We start from the raw sequence: 24,868 nt of genomic DNA on the forward strand, positions 1-24,868 counted from the left end.
AAAGTACTATTGGAGCTATTTATAAGGAATTTGAGCTAGCTACTGTTTGTGGTGCTGGGGATTGCCCAGGGCTTTTTGCATTCTAGGTAAACACTCTGCCAACTGACCTATCTCTCAAACAGCGTCTGCAAAGAAGTATAATTGTTTGCTTTAAAATGGATTTTGACTTTTTTAACCCAGCCCTTAAGGTATCTTGTCATATAATGGGGGTTTAAGATTAGTTGACTATATTTAGTATACAGTTTTGATATCTTACTTAGTTTATTCTAAAATGATTAAGGTTTTCAGTCCACTGAACTTATATCCTAGAGAAAACAGTGCTACATGATGTAAAATTAAAATGATGAAATATGTTCTTTGAACAAGTTATCAGCAGTTTTCTATTGTTCTTTTAATGCCTGAATGAACAGCAGAATTTTTGTGTTTCATTGTCTGTGGTGGCTGTGGTGCCTTCTATTTCTTCTTCTTAAGCTATATCCCCAGCCCTTTTTATTTTTTATTTTGAGACAGGACTCGCTTAGTGGTTCTCACATGTTGATCCTCTGCCTCAGCCTCCCAAGTAGCTAGAATTACCTGCGTGTGCCACCTCACCAGTCTGTCTGTGGCTTCTTAAGGTCCCAAATTGCTTCCTTTTATCTGGTAGACTACATGCTTTTCTCAGAATAATGAATACCAATGTCTAAGATGTAATGTAGTGGATTCTGGAGGGAGCTGACATAGAAATCTCTGAAGGTGGTGTACACCTGTTGTAAATAGCCTCCCTAGCCTTCTGCTGAGCTCTTGTCACTTTGTAGTTCTATTTCTTATGCTTTGCTTTTGATACAATGTTTAAAAAAAGGACTGCCTAATTTGAGAATTATCCTATTTGGGTACAGATAGATAGAAAGGTCTCTCAAACACAGTTATTATATACACTTCAAAATTTTAGTCATGGGGGAGTATGAAGGAAGTAGATGCATTTTGGGGGAAAAAAATATCTTAATGGTTTGGCTTGGTTATGGCTGCCACTTTAAAAACCATTGATGTAATTCAAGGCTCTGGCACTTGTGGTATGAACCAGTAACAATAGTTTCAGTTTGGGTGAAAGAGCTACCAAATCTACAAATAAGTTTTTATCTCAACAAATTGTCACCATTTAACAACATAGCTAAGGTAACTTTTCTAGCCAGTGTCTGAAATTGCTAGAAATGAAAATTATGCTGAATGTTTCAGTTTGCCTCAGAAAGTGATCTAGTTCTAGAATTAAAAATAGAAAATAAAGATTGAAAGTTTTCTTGATTAAAAGTCTTTTTAATAGTGCAATGATATGACAAATATACATTAATATTTGCATAAACAGTCATTCACTAATATGTATTAAAACTTGGAATTGCAAATATGTTGACTTTGGTATGATTCTAAATTTTATAAATTTATAGCTCCTCTTTATGAATTCTGAGCTTTTTGTTTGGGGATCTGGCTGCCATATAGATAAGTATGAGAAAAAAGTAAATAAGAAGAATGAAATTTGGGGGAAATTTTATTTTAAGGTGTGTGACTTTGGTTAATTATAGAGTTATGCTTTCTGTGTTTGAGATACAACTGCCAAAATATTGGTCATAAAATATGGCAGGTGGCACCAATTTACTAAGTGGTAAACATGGGTTACAGAATACTCATTTTGTTCTATACCTCAAAAAATGTTAGTCAGATTTATTACCTTTGTTATTATGGATAGTTGAATCTTTTTTTTTTTTTTTTTTTGTAGTGCTGGGGATTGAAATGAGGGCCTTGTACATGCAAGGCAAGCACTCTACCAACTGAGCTATGTCCCCAGCCCCAGATAATTGGCTCTTTTTAAAATTATTGCATATTAATTATATAGAATATTGGGTTTCATTGTGTCATATTTGTATATGTGTATAACATTTTTATCATTTCTATCTCCCCATTACCAGCCCTTACACTCCCCTGCCCTGTCCCCTTCTTCTTAGTAATAGTCCCCCCTTGTACATCCAAGTCATCCCCCACCCCTAGATTTCACATATGAAAGCAGGAAGTACTTGTCTTGAGTATGGCTTATTTTGCTTGAAAATAACACGATGATATGTAGGGCCATCCATTTTCCTGCAAATGACATAATTTTGTTTCCTTAAGGCTGAATAATATCCATTGTGTATATATGCCACATTTTGTTTATTCATTCATCTGTTGATATGCACCTAGGCTGACTTCATAACTGGGCTATTGAGAATTGTGCCTCCATAAATATAGGTATGTATGTATCTATAGTGTGATACTTGACTAATAATGTTTGATATAGGCTAATAAAGCTACTGAGATTTGTCAATTAATTTACATAAATTTCTTTCCTCATATTTTATAAAAACAGGTGAGGGAAGGAGTTGGATCCTGAATAGGAAATTAAACTTATACTTTCACATACTCTTTTATTTTAAAGCTTTCTAATCTGTGTATTCCTTTGTAGTTCTTTTGAAATGAAAACAATAGTGGAGTTAGAAGAATACACTGTGGACCATTCTATTTTTCTAAAGTGACTGTAGGATTCAAATAGAAAACACAAAGTACTTATAAAATCTAAAATTTTTAACAATTTGAAATATTTTACAGTATTTACTGTTTTATTGTTTGTGGAAAAAACTAGGAAAAATTAATTTAAAAAATTAGAATTAAATGTTCCATTGTCAAATCTCTCATTGTATACCTGTCACTCTGTGATCTTATTTATTCACTTAGTATCTAAAACTGATGATTCTTAGGGCTGATAATTCTCAAATATCTATCTGTTTTCCCTATCTATGTCTCTAATCTAGACTTTTTTTTTCCTGTTCTATAATTTAAATACCTGCCAGATGAGGATGATCTGCAGGGTCCTCAAATATGCTATGACTTAAAGTGATTCTATTTTTCCTTTTATCGTTTTTCTAATGGGCTGAAACTAGAACCTGCTGTTATCTTTAATACTTTGTTTATGTACCTCTCATCTGAGCAATACTGGATTTTGTTGCCTCTACCTTCTATTTTTACTTTTTAAATTGATACATAATAATTGTACCTATTTATGGGGTATGATGTGATGTTTCAATACATGTGTACATTGTGAAAGATGCAAATCAAGGTAAAATCTTCAAACAACATTGTTTTGTGGTGAGAACATTAAAAACCTTTTTTTGGAAACACATTATTGTTATATATAGTTGCTTTATGTGCAATAAAACATGAGAACTTATATTTCCTATATAACCATAAATTAGTACCCATTGAGTAACTTCCCCATTCCTCCCTCCTGCTCTCCTCAGCCACTGGTAACCACTGTTCTTTTCACTGTGTCTATGAGATAATTTTTTTTTGATTCTACATACAAGTGAAATCATGTGTTGTCGTTCTGTGACTGGCTCCTTTCACTTAACATAATGTCCTCCAGGTTTACCCATGTTGTCACAAATGACAGGATTCCGTCCTTTTTGTATAATTCAATAATATTCCTTTGTGTTTCTATACCACATTTTCTTTATTTATTCATCAGTTGACGAACACTTGGGTTGACTCCATTTCCTTGGCTGTTGTGAATAGTGCTGCAGTAAAGAGAGTGCAAATGTCTCTTCAATATACTGATTTCCTTTCCTTTGGATATATCCCAGTAATGGAATTACTAAATTGCCAACTGATCTTTTATTAAAGACAGTGCAACTTTGTGTTTGTATTCTATAGTATCAGATTATGTAATGTTTTATGCAAGTCTATAGTGTAGGTTACAGATCAGCTTTTTTACAATTTTCTTTAACAGCCCTGGGGCTGGGTATGTAGCTCAGTGGTAAAATACTTGGCTAGGATGTGCAAGGCCCTGAGTTTAGTTTCCAGCATTACAAAAAAAGAAAAACAGCCCCAAAACTGACACAATTGCTATATTAATTTATGAAGAATTTTGCTGAGACTTATAAAAAAATTTAAAAACACAAGTATAGCTGGGTGTGGTGTGAGTACCTGTAATCCCAGTGGTTTGGGAGGCTGAGACAGGAGAATCACAGGTTTAAGGCCAGCCTCAGCAACTCAATGAGGCCCTGTCTCAAAATAAAAAACAAAAAGGTCTGGGGATTTAGCTCAGTGGTAAAACACCCCTGGGTTAAATCTCTAGTAAATCCCCTCCCCTCAAAGAAAAAAGTAAAATAAAATTAAAAAAAAAAAAAAAACACCTAAAAACACAAGTACAAAAAATATTAAATGGCAATTCAGGAAAGGCTTGTTCAAAATTTTTATGATATAGAAAAGTCCAAAGAATATGGGGAAAATCATCCTCAACTTCTTGTGTTACAGCAATGTTTCTTGAAAATTTGAAGGTTAGTCTATAGAAGAGTCATTTAAAGAAATTTTTAAACAAGTCTTAAACAGTTAGTTTAACATTTTCAATTAAATATTTTAATTTCCCTAACCCCTATTTTTGTATTATTTGTTTTTTACAGTCATAGTTTTGTGAGCCACATTATTTTTCTAGAACATAGTTCTCAAATGTTGGCAAGAAATTGCAGTATAAAATTCATCCAGCAGAGGCTCTTCATTCATTGTTGCCTCCTACTCTAACCTTTTCATCTCGGTAGAAATAACATTTTATCAGCATTAAGTTGAAGCACAGCTGAGGTATCTCTAGGTATCTTAGACTACAGATTTGTTGTTGATGTCACTTTCTTGACTTATCAGTTAGAAATTATATTTGCTAGAAATGAAAATAAATAACTATTGCTCAAACACGATAGTAGTTATTTCTTTATCTTATTAAAAAAAATTCAGAGGTAGGTATTCTAGGGTTGATGAGGCAGCTCCATAGAGTTGCCATTGTTTTGTGGCTTTCCATTCTCAAGATCACCTTATGGTTGCTGGATCTGCAGACAATTATATCCTTGTTCAAGGGAGAAGGAAGGAAGGAGGAAGAAAATATAGACAAGAGGGGTATACTCTCATCTTTTAAGAAACCTTTAGAATTCCCTGTGCAGTATTTCCTCTGGTTGCAATGACCAAAATATAGTAATCTGACTACATTTACTTGCAAATAAAGCTCAGAAATGGCTTTTTACTGAGTGTATAGAATACCTGCCAGGGATGGGATATTACATAGGAACGTGTAATCATTTTCATACTTGCTTCTTCTCTGACTGTCCAGTTGTTGCTTTTAGACCTTTCATTCAACAGACATGAATTAAGCACTAACTATATAGTAGGTCCTGTTATAAGAATTGGAAATGCACAACTGAGGTATATTCTCTGCTCTAGAGAAGTTATAATTTAATAATAAGACTAATAAACTTTTGCACAGATTTCTGAGAACAGAAGGCGTTATGTACTGGGAATAGCTACCACTATGACTCTACCTATCCCTATCAATTTATAAGAGGGTTATGAGGAAAAGTAGGAGTGACCTCTTGGAGGGGCAGTGTTAGTGGAAAAAAATCTTTTTTTTTTTTTGGTTCTCTGAGCAGAAGGGAAAGGGGTTGTTTTTCTTCCCTAAACCCATGAGAAAGAGATCTTATAAGATTGACTCTGTGTTTTATGTGCCATTAAGAAGAAACTAGCATTTATTCTAATAGCTACCCCTATTCTGAAGAACAAATGCTGATGGAATAATACTTGATATAAGGGCAAGGCATTCCCAGTTGTAAGATGTTCAAGTGATGGATTTTGCATATATTCCCAGGTTTTTAGAGTCAGCGATGATATTCATCAGGATTCAGAGAAACAGAACCAATAAGGGATTTTATATATAATTATTTTAATTTCTGTTATTAGGATTTGGCTGACACAAGTAAGGAGGCTGATCAGTCTAAAAATCTAAAGGACAAGTTGACAAACTGGAGACCCAGTGGAACCAATAATATAATTCCAGAGTTTGAAGGTCTGAGAACCAGATTTGTTAAGAGTTCTCAAGAAATTGAAACCCAGGAAGAGATGATGTTTCTTTTTAAGTCCAAAGGCAGAGAAGTGCTGATGTTCTAGTTCAAAGGCGGTAAGGTAGGAGGAACTCTTAGGTTCAGTCTTTTTCTTCTATTTAGGCTGTTAATTGATTGTGTTAGGCCCACCTGCATTAAGGAGGGCAAACTTAGTCTACAGATTTAATTATTAATCTCATCCAAAAATACCTCCTAGGAACACTCAAAATAATGTTTAACCAAACATTTGGGCATATGAGATTGGAAACATTTTTTATTCAGGGAGAGGCTCTCTGACCAAAGAAATATGAAATGAACTAGTGAGGAGCATAAGTGAGTATTTTGGGGCTTACAGTTTCAGAAGTCTCAGTCCATAGATGTTGATTCCATTCCTCAGGGCTGAGATCAGGCCGAACAATCATGGCAAAAGGGTGTGGCAGAGGAAAGCCATACCTGGGGACATTGCTCCAGGAAAGGGGGGAAAGAGAGAGAGAGAGAGAGAGAGAGAGAGAGAGAGAGACTGACTCCCCTTGTCAGGGACAAAATATAGACCCCAAAAGCACATCCCTTATGACCTACCTCCTTCAGCCACACCCTACCTGCTGTCAGTTACTTTTCAGTTAATCCCTGGCAGGGAATTAGTTCACCAATTGGGTTAAGGCTCTCATAACCCAATTATATAATTTCTAAACCTTCTTGGATTGTCTGACACAGGAGCTTTTGGGGGACACCTCTTATCTAAACCATAACATTCCACCCCTGATGCCCAAAAGCTTATGCTCATTTCACAATGCAAGATTGCATTTTAGTCCAATTTTAGTCCAATTTTAAGAGTCTTTTAGTCCAATTTTAAGAGTCTTCATAGTTTCTGTAGTTCCAGGATTTCTGAAGAACACAAGTCCAAAGTCTCTTCTGAGAGTTAAGGCAAATTCTTAGTTTTAGTCAGCTTTCTGTGACCAAAAGACCTGACAAGAACAATGATCTTTTCATGTCTGCAACAATTATAGTTTGATAATGAAAATGTCTGTCATTTCTATTGGTGACCAAATCAAAGAAAGTACTGGTTTTTGGTTGTTCTGCATACACTGATAATCTAATCAAATTATAAATATTAGAGATTGATAAGAATGGTGTAATTTGTTCTTATTAAAGTTTATGATTCTATTCATAGATTCCTTCCTGGGGAGTCTGGGTATACTACAATGAGAATTTATGAGGGGGAGGGGAAGGATATAGAATTGTCTTTTATGGAAAGGCTTTATAGAGCAAACGACCATTGATCTGAGTGTTAGGAAGAGCAGGGTAGTTAGACTAAAGGATAGTTGAAAATCATTCCAGAAAGGAGAGTAGCTTCAGAAAATGCATAGAGGTGTGAGACAGATTGATATATCATGGAATTGTAGGTCAACATCGGTGAGGGAAAGTCTCAATTGAGGCAGGATATAATTTCTCTTACTGATGATAGGACTGCTTTGTTCATGTACCTGTTGAACAGTACTGGTTGAAAGATCTTGTTGCCAGATTGTTCTATTGTTGGATTATTAGATCTTTCTTTTTAAGCATACTGAACAATAAGATGCACTACTTGGAGCTCTGCCTCTCTTTTCTTTTCTTCATCACTTCTATTATATGTAGAGGTCATGCTACTATACAGAACTATGTGTAAACCAGGAACCAGCCACAATTGTTTTTTCTTCTTCCATTTGATCATAGGGAACTCTACAAGTCCACATATTGAGAGTCTACATTTAGTAGAAGTAAGTGCCATGGTATCTGGGCCATTAAGCTTATTGGTACTTTTATGGCCTGCTCTAATCTCATAATATAACCATTGTAGTCAGAGTTAGCAGATTATATAATGGTAAGAACCAATCTTCTAATAATGACTTTAAAAATGTTTTTAAAAGGGTTTATTCTCATGTAAAATCTGCTGCAGTTATGAGCAGCTGTTCTTCATATGATGGGTCAGCATTGCATCTATATTTGTCTCAGCTTCTTGTTATAACACTGGTAAGGTAAGAACAGGCTGGAGAATTGCACACTAGCAAGTAAATGTTTCTACAGATTTTTTTTGTGGGGGGTGGAGTGCTAATTGGATTAAACCCAAGGCCTCATGCATGCCAGGGTATACCCTCAAACCTTTTTTAATTTTTTATTTTGAGAAGGAGTCTCTCTTAGTTGCCTGGACTGGCCTTGAACTTGTGACCCTTCTACTTCAGCCTACCAAGGAGCTGTGATTATAAGTTTGCACCAACACACCTAGCTATAGATTTGATTTCTGCTCTTGGCAAAATAAGTCACAAAATTTCATTTGACTTAAAGAGGATAGAGGAATATAGTCCTCTTATGTGCCCTCATTGAGGGAAAAAAACTAATATCTGACAGCAGTATTACTTTCACTTGATGAAACACTGCTAGCACATTTTGCCTTTTGGCTTGGTGGGTTGGAGCACTTACTTTTTTAGGTTAGGTTCATTACATGGTCATTACAGGATCAATTTCTATTAGGATCCAAAAGCCAGGCAAGGAGTTCTTTCTTAAAAGTATAATCATCTGCAGGAAAGGAGATAGTACTATTCTAAAACAGTGGTTCTTAACTAGGGGCAATGTTTGGAAACATTTTGTCACAATTCAAGGGCAGTATTAGATCTAGTGTGTAGAAGCCAGGATGCCACTAAACATCCTTTTATACATAGAACAGCTTCTCACAATCGCAGGAGTGACCAAAATGCCAATAGTGCCACTTTTAGAAACTACTTTATGTTGAGGTCTATGCCTAGTGGTCTGTGTTGTGATTTTTTTGTCAGAACCTACTGGTAGCTTCTTTATACAACTACTTTATCATTTACCATACACGTGTTGAACACCACTGAGTTTGCTGGAACTTAAAGCCGAAATGGGTAGAGTAGTTTGAACTATCACCTTGACTTGTTGCTGTCTTTTGTCCTGTAGCTCTTATGGATTATTCAGGAAGTGGGACATGCTAAAATATAGATTGTATTTCCAGAATTTAAAGAGGCCTATCAAACACTGTGCTTTTAAGTGGTGGTCGCTGGATGAGCTTTGGCAACTTTTTGAAGGGAGTGTTTTGGCATAGTCCAAACTATTGGACCTCTAAAGACTTCATTAAGTTGGCAGTGTTCTAAATTTCATGCTATTCTTCTACCCTGTAACATGCATGTAATTTTTACTAAGGTGTCTTGCTGCCCAGGTGAAATAAGTATGGTGTTCTCAGTGTAATGAACAAGTATGATATTCTGTGGGTTAGTGAGTTGTTCAAAGTTCTTGTAGTCTAGCTTGACAGAGACTTTGCTTGACTTTGCTTTACCACTTACTAGCTTGACAGAGACTTTGTCATTTACTAGTTGTAATGCCCATTTAGGTGAAATACCCATTTCTTCATCTATAAAATGGGGAGAGTAATAGTACCTATTATATAGGATTGCTGTAAATAGATTAATTATATAAAATGCTTAGAATACTGCTGACATATATTAAATGTTAAAAAATGTTAGCAAATAAAATAAGACCTATAATAATTCATAATCTTTTTTTTTTTTTTTTTTGGTACCGGGGATTGAACTAAAGGGCATATGACCACTGAGCCACATCCCCAGCCCTATTTTGTATTTTATTTAGAGACAGGGTCTCACTGAGTTGCTTAGTACCTTGCCATTGCTGAGGCTGGCTTTGATTTGCTATTATTTTCCCATCTCAGCTTCTTGAGCTGCTAGGATTACAGGTGTGTGTCACTGTGCCCTGTATAATTCATAATCTTTAAAAAAATTTTTTTTAATTTATAATCTTTAAGGAGAAAATGTATGTTGAGTATGTTTATAACCTTAGAATATGGAGGGAGTTTATTAAAAACAGAAAGCATAATACGATTTAAAAGGATTAACAGATATTGTTAACTGTTTTCTTCCCCCCCCTTTTTTTTCCCCTGAGTACCGGGGTTTGAACCACTGAGCCACATGTTCAGCCCTATTTTGTAGGGTCTCACTGAGTTGCTTAGCGCTGGGGCTGTATTTGGACTTGTGATCCTCCTGCCTCAGCCTCCTGAGTTGCTAGGATTGTAGGCGAGGGCCACCATGCCTGGCTTGATTAACTATTTTCTTAATTGTAACTCTAATTAAAGATAAGCTCCTTTCTTTACATTCAATTCTATTTAAAATTAGACATACTAGATTAAAACTTTTCTAATACTATTTAAGAGGTAATAATGGTCAGGATAAGAAGAAAGGAAGAACTACATTGGTACTTCATCTCCCTCTATCAATTAAGTCTACTCCTTTTTTTTTTTGATATAGTTTTGTAGTATAGTTAAAAATGATACTATGCATAAATACTCAAAAGGATTGAGAACAGAGTATTGAAGAAATACCTGTATATCCATGTTTATATTAGCATCATTCACAATATTTAAAACTTGGAAGTAACTCAAATATTCATCAACAGATAAATTGATAAGCAAAACATAGTATTCACTGTACATATGATAGAATGCTATTTAGCCTTAAACAGGAAGGAAATTCTGCAATATGAATTCAACATAAATGCCTTGAGGGCATTATACTAAGTGACATAAATTGGTCACAAAAAGACAAATACTATATAATTTCATTTGTGTAAGGAACCTAGAGAAGTTTAAATTGTGGAGACAAACAGTGGAATGGTGATTACCAAGGACTGAATGGAAGGGAAATTCGGAAGTTACTGTTTAATGGGTATAGAGTTGTTTCACTTTTACAGCATGAAACTTATGGTGATGGATGTGGTAATGATTGCACAACATTATGAATGCTTTAGTATCACTGTAAACTTAAGACTGGTTATGATAGTAAATTTTTTTTATTTTTATATTTTGTAATTGTAGATGGACAGACTGCCTTTATTTTATTTATTTATTTTTATGATACTAAGCATCGAACCCAGTTCCCCACACATGCTAGGCAAACGTTCTGCCACTGAGCTACATCCCCAGCCCATAATGGTGAATTTTGTTATGTTTATTGTACTACAATGAATAAATTGGGGGGAAAACATCCATCAACTCAAAATATTTTTGCCTCCCGAAAGAGCTTGTTTTGAACTGTGTCAGTTAACTAGGTAAGGAAGGGGAATAGATCATTACCAAATCCATGCACTACCTTCCTTGACTTTAATTCTTTGTATGTGAAAAATTTATTTCTTAATGTGGCAAGCAGGGATCTGACATGAATGCCTTTCCCCTCATCACTAAATGAAAATAAATTTTCTTTAAGACATGCTCATTCTTTAGCACACAGAATATGTTCTCTAAATATTATTTCTCACTGAAAGGAGCCAGGGTTTCTTGGAGAAATTCTAGGTCTAGGGTAGGAATTATTCATGATGAGCCTGGAACTTCTTGTCCTATTAAGATGGGAAGCTGTCTTAATTTAGTAGGTTTATGACAAAAGGGCTTAGGTGGGTCAGGGGTCCCAAGGGCCACACTTCCAGGTTTCATGATTTGCAAGAATGACTCACAGGACTCAAGTCATTATATTCACAGTGATAATTTATTTTTGTGAAATGATACAAAGCAAAATCAGTCAAGCAAAAAGCATGTAGTACAAAATCTGGAGGAAGCCAGGTGAAGGCTTATAAAAGTCCCAGTGGAGTTGCAGAAGTGAGATTAATCCCTCCAATATGAGTTGTGTGCAGAGCCTTTATTAGCTCTAGGGCCATCTCAGGTTTTTTTTATGAGCATATATATGGCCTTCTAGATTTCTGGGAATTTGTGGGAGTGTTTCAAAGCTTCCTATGGACATCCCATTCTCCATCTTTTCTTCTTAATTTTTTTGGTTGGCTTGTTTTGGGCCCATTTGTTTTTCATTGCTTCAGGCAGCCATAATGTTTAACATCTGTCCCTGTTTTCCATAAATTCCCCTGAGGAAAGGCTGTTGGCACTGGCTGAACTCCAAATCATGTCAAGTAAAGATTAACTTGCATGTTGGGTATTCCAGGGAACTGCCAGACAAGTTAGGTGATCATAATTCTCTGGAAATGGATCTTTGAAGGCACTTTAACCCCATTCTGTCCCCTTCAGTGACTGTCACTTGTGACTTTCACTGTGATGTTATGTTTTCAAAGATCCTGTGCAGCTAGAAAGGTGAATGGTAATAGGGCAAATTAAAACTTACTAAAGCTCCCAGTTCTTCTCAAGATTCCACTACTTTTCTTGAATAAACACGTGTTTCACAGTTTGCTTTAAGCCATTTGTTAATTTCCAAAGTTCTGAAAAAGTTCATTTTGAGCATTTTTAAAAAATATCTATTTTTTAGTTGTCGTTGGAAACAATATATTTATTTTATTTATTTTTATGTGGTGCTGAGGATTGAACCCAGCCCCTCGCACTTGCTAGGTGAGCACTCTACTACTGAGCCACAATCCCAGCCCTCATTTTGACCATTTGTAGTGATTCATTGCTTTTATAAATGAGAGGATTTTTGGAGGTCATTACTTTGCTAGTTTTAAAACCAGCCACCCCTGATACCTCTTGAGTAAATGGTAATCTTTTCTTCCTTCTCCATACATCTAATGACTGCCTACTTTGTGCAGACAACTGAAAGAGGGATTGTGGATATAGTGATGATAGTGATGAATAAGACACCCTTTCATATGAAGTGTGTGTGTGTGTGTGTGTGTGTGTGTGTGTGTGCGCGTGCTAGTTGGGAAAAATAGACAATAAACAAGTACTGGGATTGACTTGCTGGCCATGCTTATCCCTAGTCCACTAAACAGTAAACAAATAATAGTAAATGTCATTGAGAGCAGTAAACAGTGAGACAGGTGATGTTTTAGATTGAACCTTTCCCTACAGTCCTTTGACTATCCCAAACCTGAATAAAGTAAACAGCTGGACAGCAGAGGTAAAGGGAACATACAGCCTTAGGCAAAATGAATTTGGCATATTCAAGAGAAAGTAAGAAAGCCAATGTGACTGAAGCAGGCAAACATTCAAAAAGGAAAAGGACAGTTGACATCACTAAAACTATATAATTTAAAAACATTAATATTTAGGACCTAGATTAACATCTAGGACCAGATTTTTGGTAATCATTGCTTCCATTATTTTGTTCTTTAGTAGATTGACTTCTTCCTGTGGGATGATGGGCTGATTTATAATGTTGGTGCAATCCTGTATCATTTAGGGACTCAGTTAATTAAATGTTTTGAAAATTGTCTATTAATGGTCAAGTGGTTTTTTTTTTTTAGTTGTAGATGGACACAATACCTTTATTAATTTATTTTTTATGTGGTGCTGAGGATTGAACCCAGTGCCTCACACCTTCTAGGCAAGCACGCTACTACTAAGCCCCAGCCCCAGCCCCAGCCGTAGCACCAAAGGTCAGTTTTAATGTCCCTTTAAAATAGGCTCATGCATTATTTTTGACCCCCTCCCCCCTTTTTTTCCTTCAGTTCTGGGTATTGAACCCAGAGCTTTGTGCATATTAGGCAGGCACTGTTAACATTGAGCTATACACTGAAGATTGAGCCCCTTAAAAAATGTATTAGCCTTTATTTCATAACTCCCAAATTTAGTGTGACTTATGACAGCCATTTTATTTTCTCATAGTTATTATTGTTTGAAGAATTGCTTTTAATAACAAAGACCTGGGCTGGGGTTGTGGCTCAGTGGTAGAGCGCTTGCCTAACATGTGTGAGGCACTGGGTTCAATTCTCAGCACTGTATACAAATAAATGAATAAAGGTCCATCACCATTTGAAAAAATATTTTAAAAAATAACAAAGGCCTGTGAAAAGAATGATTATAAACAACATTTATTATTCAGGAAAATCAAAGGTTGTCTGTTAGACATGAAATTATGTATAATCATCATGGTATTGTGATTTTTTGCAAAAGATTTATCATAACCCTTTTATAGTTTATGTTCCACTAAGAAACTTGTGACTCTATTCTAATTTCAGTATAGCAATGAAAAGCACTGTTAAATAATCTGCATTATGACAAGGTAGAATAGATGCTTAATTAAAAAAATTAGTATGTTTAATATGACTTTGTAACTTCCATGAAAATATGGTCAGTTATTTCATTTGCTGACTGATTTATGTCCATGATCTAATTTGCAGTCAATCACGTTGCTTATGTAATGAACAGGATTTCCCTATTAGTGTATTTACCTGTACCTTGTAACTTGGGGCATAATTTTTGGTGAAATACTTGTGGTTTCTAGATCTCAAAAATTAAGACAAGTAGTGAAATACAGCTTTTCACAAACAGCTGTAAGATTATGATTTATAAGATATAGATAGATTATGATCATAAGATGCAAATTATATATTTAAACTGCAAAAATTATGTTTCTTTAAAAAATTTTTTTATGGTACTGGGGATTGAATCCAGACCCCCATGCATGTTAGGTAACCATTCTACTACTTAGCTATATCCCCTAATTCTTTTTTTTTTTTTTTTTTTTAATTAATCTGTTTTGAGTCTGAATTTCACTAAGTTGTCCAGGTTGATCTGGAATTTGTAATCTTCCTGCCTCAGCCTCCTGGGTAACTGTAATTACAGGTGTGCACCACCATGCCTGGCTTATAATACTTTTATTCCCCTGTGATCAAATTACATATTATGGTTCTTTTTATTTCTTGGATTCTCCAGCAACTTCTCATTTGGTTTGCCTGGAAAAGTATTTCTTTATCTTTTGGGGATTTACATTCCATCAAGATTTGATAAAAACTGTGAATCTAGGGCTGGGGTTGTGGCTTAGTGGTAGGGTACTTGCCTACCATGTGTGAGGCACTGGCTTCAATTCTCAGCACCACATATAAATAAATGAATGAAATAAAGGTCCATCAACATCTGAGAAATATATTTTTTAAAAAACTGTGGATCTAGAAAAATACATACTTTTATAAATATATCTCACAGAGTTTCAGGGACATTATTATACCCCCTTATTTCCCAGGTTTAAGGAACACTTTTAACTTATTTCACTATAATAAATTCTTCATATCTGTGGATTCTGCAACCATGGATTCAGCCAACCACAGATCTACAATACTTAAGAGAAAAAAAATGCATCTGTACTGAACATATATAGATGTTCTTACCATCATTATCTAAATAAATAGAGTATAACAACTATTTACATAGCATTTGCACTGTATTAAGGAAACTAAAATTATTTAAAGTACATGAGAGAATGAATGTAGGTTGTATGCAAATATGATGCCATCTTAGGTAAGGAACCATATTTTGGTATCCATAGGGTCCTGTTATTTCATTTGGCTCAGTGATTTGTTTTGAAAAGCCAACATAAATTTGTTAAATCAAACACAGGATTTCATAGCATTTACTTTTCTCTTGGCCTTATTCTAAGTTGAATGGAGGTATACTTCTGGTTTTTAAGCTCTGAGACATTTGTTAGAAAATTTTAAAAGTGAAAAGCCACATTTTGGATATATACATATTTTACTGGTTTTGTGTAGTAAAACATACCTTTTTGGGAATTAATTGGGAAAAAACAGATCATCACAGTAATGCAGAGAGATTATAACTTGCTAAAGTTCTGGTAGTGTCTTTCCTAGTTTTATCAGTCTCGTGCTTTGAGTTGATTAATTAAGAAAAGGTGTTTTTATTTTGTTTTTCAAAATAAACCCAGGGGTGTTTAACCACTGAGCTCCAGCCCCCCACCCTTTTTAATATTTTTATTTTGAGACAGGGCCTTGTTAAGTTACTGAGGCTGGCTTTGAAGTCTCCTGCTTCAGCCTTCTGAGCCTCCAGAATTACAGGTGTGCACCACTGAGAAAGTGGTGTCTTATACTAATACTACATTATCATCTTAGAAGTTTTTCAGATAACAAACTATGCAGTGCTTCCTTATTTCTGGTTAAAATGAAGGAATTAGAAATGCTGTGCTAGACATTATGCAATGTAATCACTAATTGATAGCACTGCAATATTTTCTTTGGGTTATTGGTTGCTAATACTGATTGTAGATAAAAGGAAAAAATATATACACATTAGTGGGACCTACATCTGTATTCCTTCCGTTTTCTCTGAGAAGGAGAAAAAATTTCAGTGTTAAAACCAGTGGGTCAGAAAGTTCTCCTTACCCTAACTATAGGTTTAGCTATCTGATATTGATTCTTTTGATTTGGGGGACACATTTTCTCATAAATCTAAGCCAGGATTACCAGGGATTTTAAGAGTTGGCACTGGGGCCCTTCTTCATGTCAAAGGTGGGCACTATTGAAAAATAACAGGTTATTTAAATTCTCTGTCTCATTTTGATTATTTTTTGTTGCTTTGTCTTCAGGTTCACTGATTTTTTTATTCAATGTCTAATGTTATTCTCATTTTTAAATTTCACAAATTATTTTTTTTAATATAGTTTGGATTACGTTGTCTTTTTAAAAATATATATATTTTTTTAGTTTTAGATGGTACAATATCTCTATTTATTTTTATGTGATGCTGAGGACTTAACCCAGTTTGTCACGCGTACGAGGCAAGTGCTCTACCACTGAGCCACAATCCTTGCCTCAAAGATTAGGTTGTCTTTTAAAAAATTTTGTTAACACCTTCTGTGACTCATGTTTTGAACAATATAGTTATAATTACTGTTAAAATATTTTTGTCTGAGAATTCTAATATCTGTCAATTTTGATTGGCTGATTTTTTTTTCTTTATTATGGATCTTGTTTGGCTGGTTGTTTCTATCCCTGGTAATTTTGTTATTAAGCATGTGATACTATAAATTTTATCTTATGGTGTTGTGGATATTTTTGTATTCCTAAAAATATTTTTGAAGTCTATTTTCTTTTTCAGTTGTTTGAAAACAATTTGATTTTTTTCAGGGTTTGATTTTAAGATTTACTAGACAGTACTGAATCTGTGCTCAGTGTAGGGCTAATTTTAATTCCCCCTTTATTAGGGAGGACCCTTTACTTATACCAATCCTTAATCTGATTGGTGAGAAGAGGCACTATTTATGGCCCTATGTGAATTCTGTGACATTGCTATATCCACTTTTAGGTGCTTCTTGCTCCATCTTCAGGTAGTTTCCTTACTCAAAAGTATTGATCAGGTGATCTTCTGTAGATCTCCAGTGTTCTTTTTTTCTGTGTTTCTCCATTATTTTATCTAACACTTTATAGTCTACTTGGACTTTTGGTTCTGCCTCCTTTACTCATGTGCATTTCCCTTCTTTATGTTGCAGTCTAAGAACTTTTTTGTTGTTGTTGTTGTTGGTACAGGGGATTGAATCCAGGGCCACTTAACCACTGAGCCACATTCCCAGCCCTTTTTTATTCTTTAGTTAGAGATAAATAAATCTAATTTTGTTAGATATATTCCTAGTTTTAAAAAATTCTTTTGTCCTTTATATTTTAAAAATCCATGGCTGGTTTATAGAAGTATGATTGGCTTTTTAATATTAATCTTCTAGCCAGAAATATACATTTACTTATTAACTCTAATAGTCTGGGGAATCTTTTGGACTCTCTTAGGAAATAATCATATCATCTATGAATAATGTTGTTTCTACCTTTCCAGTCCTTATTCTTTTTGTTTCTTTTGCTTTACTGTACTAGCTAAACCCTCCAGTAAAATGTTGAATAGAAATGATGATAATGATCATCTATGACTTGTTTTCCACTTGAAAAGGGTAAGTTTTTAATCATTTACCATTAACTGTGATGCTTCCTGTGGGCTTTTTTTCTTTTTATCCAAATTTTTTTGTGAATTTTCCAATAGATTTTATCATGAATGAATATTGAATTTTGTCACAGGCTATTTTTATACATATTTGGATAATCATATGAATTTTCTTCTAAACTATTCTCAAATGTCTGGAATAAATTCCTTTCTATATATGTTATTTTTATATATAATGTTAAATTTTATTCACCAGTACATTGATATTTTTACGTCTGTGTTTATTAGATCAGTCCATGATTTTCTTCTTTATAATATCTCTGTCAGTTTTGGCATCATTTTTGTACTGGTTCTTAAAAAAAGTTAAGAAGTGTTCTGTTATTTTCTGTTCTCTAGAAGGAGTAACAGAGTTATGTTTCTTCTTAATTGTTTTGAAGAATTCCCTGGTGAAACCATCTGCATCTGAGATTTTCTTTATGCAAAATTTTAATAGCAGCTTCCATTTCTTTAATATCTTTGGGGCTATTTGAGCAGTCTATTTCTTTCAGTGTTGGTGATTTATATTTTTCAAGGAATGGTCTATTTTATGCTGTTACATTTATTGGCATTAAATTTCATATTTTCTTTGTGATGTCTAAAAATTCTGTAGTAATTTGTGTTCTCTTTTTCCTTAATCAGTTTGGCTAAAGGTTTATCAATTTTATTAATCTTTTCAAAGAACCAACTTTGACTACATTGATTTTTTTTCTATTGTATGCTTGTTTTCTGTTTTGTTCTCTTGCTATTCTGTGTTGCTGCTTGAAAATTAAGGACTGTCTATATATACAGTTCAGGTTATAACTACATCATAAGTTTTAATGTATATTCAGTAGTATTCAGTTTAACCTATTTTGTAATTTATGCTTTGATTTCTGCAATCCAAATATTATTTAGAAATGTAATTTTATGTTTCCAGGTAGTTGGTGTTTTTCCAGGTTTTTATTTATTGTTATTGTTATTAATGATTTCTAATTTCTGTTGTGGTTAAGGAGTATACTCTGAATGGCATCATCTTTTTTTTTTTTTTTGAAGTGTGTTGAAGATTCCTTGTAGCCCAGTATGTGGTCAGTTTGGGTAAGTTTTATGCGTTCTTGAAAAAGATCATAATTTTTGTTGTTGCTGGGTATGATTTTCCGTATTGGTCATTTAGGTCAAGTTTGTTATTGCACTGTTTAGATTTTAATGCTTTTTTTGTCAGCTATTGAGAGGTGTGTTAAGGTCTCCAACTGTGATTGTGGCTTTGTCTGTTTCTCCTTTAAAGCTTGCAAATTTTAGCTTCAGGTATTTTGAGGTTATTATGGGGGTATAAAAAATTTGTGATTGTGGTATTTTCCTGTGGGATTGATCCCTTTATTATTAGGTAATATTTCTTTCATCTTCAGCAATGATTCTTGTCTTAAATTCTAAATCTTTAACTGAAATTAGCAGAGTGCATCAGTTTTCTTTTGGTTAGTGTAGTATGGTGTATTTTTCCCTATCCTCTACTTAAATCTTTCTGGGCACATATTTAAAGTGTATCTCTTTAAGAGATATGATTCTTTTAAAACATTATTTTTTAGTTGTAGTTGGACACAATACCTTTATTTCACTTATTTATTTTTATGTGGTGCTGAGGATCAAACCCAGGGTCTCACGTCTGCGAGGCAAGCGTTCTACCGCTGAGCCACAACCCCAGCTCCATGATTCTTTTTTGTTTAATCCAGTTTGCAAACTTAGACTTTTACTTGAAGTATTCTTTTTCCATAGACTGTAATACAATTATTGATATGTTGGGTCTGTATGTATACTATGTTTTCTGTTTGGCTTATCTGGTTTGTTTTCTTTCTTTTTTTTTTTTTCATGCTTTTAGATTACGTAAATATTACATTTTTCTGAATTCTTATGTATTATAATTTTTAATGATTATCCTAAAAATTATAACATTTATCTTTAATTTATTGCATGTATAATACAAAGTATGATTACTGTCGCATTACTGCTAAAATCTTAGAACCTTTAAACCTTACAAGGCAATTCAGTTACTCTGCATTGTTATTTCTTTCTGTGTTTCCATGTTCTCGATCTAGGATGGTTTTCTTCTGTCTGAATAATTCCACTTAATTTTCTTGTAGTATAAGCTTACTGGTGAGAAATTTCCCCCTTTTTGTTTGTTTGTAAGCATTTTTATTTTACCTTAATTTTGAATATATTTTTGTTAGGTATAATATTTTAGATTGGCAGTTATTATGCCTTTTTTTCTTCCTTTTCCTCTCTTCTTTTCATAGTTTGATATCCTAGGTATAGTTTTCTTTTAATATGTCTTGCTTGGAGTTAGTAGAGCATGATCAGTCTCCAGACTGATTTCCTTTATCAGTTTTGGAAAATTCTTAGCTGTTTTTTTTTTTTTTTGAATATTGCTTTTATCTCTTTCTGTTATCGTTTGAGGCTTCTATTTGTGTGTGTGTGTGTGTGTGTGTGTGTGTGTGTACATATATTTTGAGCCTGTATCACCTTTCTCTTAAACCTTTTGCCCTTTTCCCTGCCTTTTCATTCCCTTCTCTTCTAGTCATTTCTCTTTATACTTTGGTTTGGGCATTGTGTAGTAACTTGTCTTCTGGTTAACTAATCCTATATTCCATTGTGTCCATTTGCTATAAAACCAAAAATATTGAGTTCTTAATTATATAGATTGAATTTTTCAGTTCTAGAATGTCTGTTGGGAGCTAGGGATGGTGGCATGCACATGTAATTGAGAGGCAGAAAGATTGCAAGTTCAAGGGCAGCCTGGACTATCTAGTGAGATCCCTGATTAAAAAAAAAAAAAAAATTAGATCCTAATTCATTGGATGAACTGCTCCATCTTTCATCAATTTTATCTGTTTTCCCCAATATGTTAGAATTATTTTAAATAATTTTCATATATTTCAACTTTATTATTGGGTCTGATTCTCTTTATTTTTTTCTTAATTATTGGTCATATATTATTGTTCCTTTGCATTCTTATTGGTTTTTTTAAATTGTGTGCCAGATTTTGTATCTGAAAGAATTGTAGAGGCTGTTTACACTTTACTGTTACACAAACTGGTGAGGGGCTAATTACCTCCAGTTACCCAGAGATTAAGGTGCTTTAGTGTTATATTAAAAGTTTAAAAAAAACTCATTCTCTCTCATTTGCCCCTTTTTTCCCCCCTTTGCTTTCTTAATTGAGAACCTAATGAATATCCATATTCTTAGTCTTAAAATATTATGGGAGATCTTTCTCTATAGAGGTTCTCCACTTAGCTCTTCAGTAATTCTACACACACACTGCTTCAAAATCTGGCAGTTGTCTTTGTGGTTCAAAATTTTCAGGGTACAAAAGATGATCAGAGTCTTATTCCCATCCTGTTGTCTTAAAATCAGATGTGCCTTCCAAAAAAATATTACCAGTCTCTTTTTTAGTCTTTCCAGAGACGGTGTGTTTGTTCCCTTCCCTGCCATGCAGAATCTACTCATAAAATAAAAATTTCATGTGAAGGCCCAGTATATACGAGATTAAAAAGTCATTACTATGGTTAGAGTTAGGGGTTCCAGATATCTCTTCAGTCTAAAGAATACTGAAGACTTTATAAGGACAATGTAATTTATCTCTAAGACAATTTTGTTGTATTTTCTTTGTGTTAAAAAAATACATTTGGCCAGGATCTATGACACGTACATATAATGTTTTAAATTTTAAAATTGGGATGCACTTTTAAAGAAGAAATGGAGCGAAATGTGGTCAGCAAATATATGAAAAGAGACTTCTTACTTTCTAAGAAGTCTCTATTGTTAGCCATTTTAAAGTGGTTCTCTCTGACCAAAACACTTTATGATTTTATGCTAAAAATTCAAATAATAGTACTTTCTCTGTAAAAAAATTATAAATTTTTTAGTTGTGAAACTGATTCAAAATTATTTTGTACCCCTTGATGCTTATTTAAGTTTGGTTTTATACAGCATACTTTTTTTAAACTTTATTTCATGTATTTTATTATTTTATGTGGTGCTGAGGATCGAACCCAGGGCCTTGCACATGCTAGGTGAGCATTCTACGACTGAGCCACAGTCCAGCCCCTATACAGCATACTTTTAAGAAAAAAAAAATAGTGGGGTGGGTGGGTACTATAAATCCAGCCTAGGACCTCTACCTACCCAAGTTCTTAAAGATAATTAATGACAAATTTTCAAACTAAAATTCACACTTTCTCCAAAATCATTTTTATTAGGTCTGATAAAGATACATAGGTATACTCATTATTATAAAAAATTTTTAACCCATATTTTAAAAAATTAGATGACCTGTATTATAAATGTCTCATTAAAACTGTTCTTTCTTTGTGCTATATTCTTGAGAATATTATCTTAATATTTCACATTTTTTCATTTTTATTTTTTATAGGTTTGGGAAATATTTAACTCTCAACAAATGAATTCCACACTTGAACTCTGCTGCATTCCTGTGCCACCTCCTCCTTTAGAAAACTGATTTTAACACAGGTAAAGTTATGACTTTAACTTTTTAAAGAATACATTTCCCTTATAGTTAGACATACTAGAGTAACTTATGTTTATTATACAATCTTTACCTGAAATGATCATATTTTAATTATTACCTTTGAATTCCATTTTTTAAAGTATTACTCTTTTAGTAGTAACTGAATTTGAGTTATTGAATTTAGTCAACAAAATCACATTGTCTAGCTACATCTAAATCAGTGCTATCCAGTAGAACTTTTGTGATAATGGCTGTGTTCAGTATCTCTACTGTTTGAAATTAGAGACTCTAGCCACGTGTGGCTTCTGGCTGTTCGAAATTTAGCTAATGCTACATTAAAAAAAAAAAAATTAGCTGCTGCTTTTTCTGATATTTGTTATTAATGTAAAAAATATACAAAACCAAGAGAAGATACTCATTCCCCAAATTCATTGTGGCTCTAACCCAAAATCCTGCACAAAACCCAACAAATTTACTGTTTTCAGAGAAAACTGATGCCAAGACAAATGAAGGAAAGGAGTGTGAAAAAGCAAAATTATCTAGTTGAATCCACCCAGAAAGACACTTGGTGGGGATTCAGAAGTGGCTGACAGGGCAAGGTTGCTGGAAGCCTCACACAAACAAGATTCTAAGTGGAGTTGGGGAGCAAGAGGACTCCCAAAGGCAGTGTATATAGAGTTACTCTCAGGCTCAGTGTGCTAGGTGTGAGATGATCAAAAAGCTGATCTCACTGAAATGTCTTATGAAATCTTAGTAATGGCTGCAGGTCAGGTTAGACTAACACTGTTCTCACCTATGCCAGCTAAAACTTTCACCGGAAGCAGGCATGAATTTGCCATCATCAATCTTACAGATCCATAATGCAGTCTTGGATGTGAAGGTTGCAAAGACTTACTTGAGAAAGGACTTAGAATATAAAACCTGTGGCAGGTGAGGAAAATGCAAATCCAGCTTCATTGAGCCCTCCCTGTGCAGTGGTATTTCTTCACCATCTCCCTACCTCATTAGGAATAATGAAATTGGCTGGGATGTTTTTCTAAGTGTAACTGATCCCATTTCAGAATTTTGCATACATATGGAGAACCTACAATAGGTGAGTAGAAGTGTTCTCCAGGTTTAGTTTCTCAGGAATTTGGGATTATACTAGATATAATCTAGAATAATGGTATTTAGATACAGGGCAGATTTCATAAAGTGAAACCAGATGGGTCTTCTCGTCAGCAATCCAGGGTACAGAATGTGTCCAGTCTCTTCTCTCCCCAGATTGGAGGAAAATATGTAAATTTTATTTCATTTTAATTATATTAAATAACCATAGCTGGCTGTTAACTTCTGCACCAGACAAAACAAGGACAGCTTTAAGTTTTTCCTTAGGGAATTTGGTTTTTACAATAATAGCATGTCTTAATTTTAAATTTCAGACATATACTTAGACGTATCTTCATAAGCGTTGACCAGGTTTGAAAGTTTGCAGTAATGAAATTGTTATTGGCTATTCTTCATGTTGTCCTGATAATAATATATAGCTTGATTTATCTAATAATAATTTTTTTAAAAAAATTTTAATTGTTGATGGGCTTTTATTTTTATTTATTTATATATGATGCTAAGGATTGAATCCAGTGCTTCACACATGCTGGACAAGCACTCTACCACTGAGCCACAACCCTAGCCCCCCCAAATAATAATTTTTTATTAAAGCTTAATAATTATACATAATAATTGAGTTCATCACCGTAAACTCATATAATCATGAAAATCCATTTTAGTTCATTATCCCTCCCACTTTCCTTCTCCCTTTCCCTGCTGTTCTTCTTCCCCTTTCCCATATTCTTTATCCTCTACTTGTCTATTAATTTCTGTTTGATTGGTTATTTATATTATCTTATCCTTCCTTCCCTTTTTATGTTTTTTCTAGTTTCCTCATGTGAGAGAAAACATTCGACCTTTGAATTTCTAAGTCTGGTTTATTTCACTTAGCATGATATTTTCCATTTTCATCCATTTATCTGCAAATGCCATAATTTCATTCTTTTTATAGCTGAGTAGAACTCCAGTGTATATTATTCAATAATTTTGGTTCTCTAAAAACCGTTTAGCATTTAATCATTCTTTGCTCTGCTCATTGTTGTATCCTTAACATCTTACTCAAACCTAGGATATAATTGATGTTCAGTAAATATTAGTTGAAAGAAAGGATGAATAGTCTATGTACTTTACCTCTGCAGTAAAAATGTTTCTAAATTGTCCAGAAATGACATAATTGTATTAATATTATTTCTGTTATAATAGTAGCTAACATCTATGGAGACTTATGTTGTGCCAGACATTGTTTTAAGACCTTATATGTTAAATTACCTAGTCTTTTAAAATCTTTGCTGTAAGTACTTGTATTATCCCCATTTTCTAAATGAAGAATTTGAGGCCACAGAGTAGTTAAGTAACTTTCCCAGAGAAATACAATGTGTAGGCCATGGAGCTATAATCCATACTCTTAACTATTAGGCTGTGTTGCCAGCTTATATTCTGACTATAAACAGTTCTTAAAAAATTATATATATTGATTTAGGTAAGACAGAACTCCTAAAGCATGTAGATAATAGAGAGCTTATTGTACTTGGACAAATTTTGTGAGTTTGCTTTTTGGCAAATAATTCTTGACCCTCTTCAGGTCATATTTTAGCAGTTTATTTTATTCATTATGTTGTATTTAGGGTCTGCTAATAAAAGTTGTATTATCATGGTCATCAAAAAGATAATAATTTT

General features: G+C 33.9%; 1 protein-coding gene across 5 annotated transcripts in view; it reads left to right on the forward strand.

Annotated features, from left to right (window-relative positions):
* Hycc2 (hyccin PI4KA lipid kinase complex subunit 2) overlaps positions 1-24,868 on the forward strand; it is a 78,552-nt gene that overhangs the window by 2,066 nt on the left and 51,618 nt on the right. For 4 of the 5 annotated variants that reach the window (XM_076865646.2, XM_076865644.2, XM_076865648.2 and 1 more), the window contains exon 2: positions 22,007-22,104. The gene's annotated coding sequence lies outside the window, so the exon portion shown is untranslated. Of the gene's footprint in view, positions 1-18,639; positions 18,682-22,006; positions 22,105-24,868 lie in introns of all 5 variants that reach the window. The other variant, XM_076865645.2, reaches the window with a different exon arrangement.

Source organism: Callospermophilus lateralis, chromosome 9 (genome assembly GCF_048772815.1).
Source record: "Callospermophilus lateralis isolate mCalLat2 chromosome 9, mCalLat2.hap1, whole genome shotgun sequence".
NCBI classification, from domain to species: Eukaryota; Metazoa; Chordata; class Mammalia; order Rodentia; family Sciuridae; genus Callospermophilus; species Callospermophilus lateralis.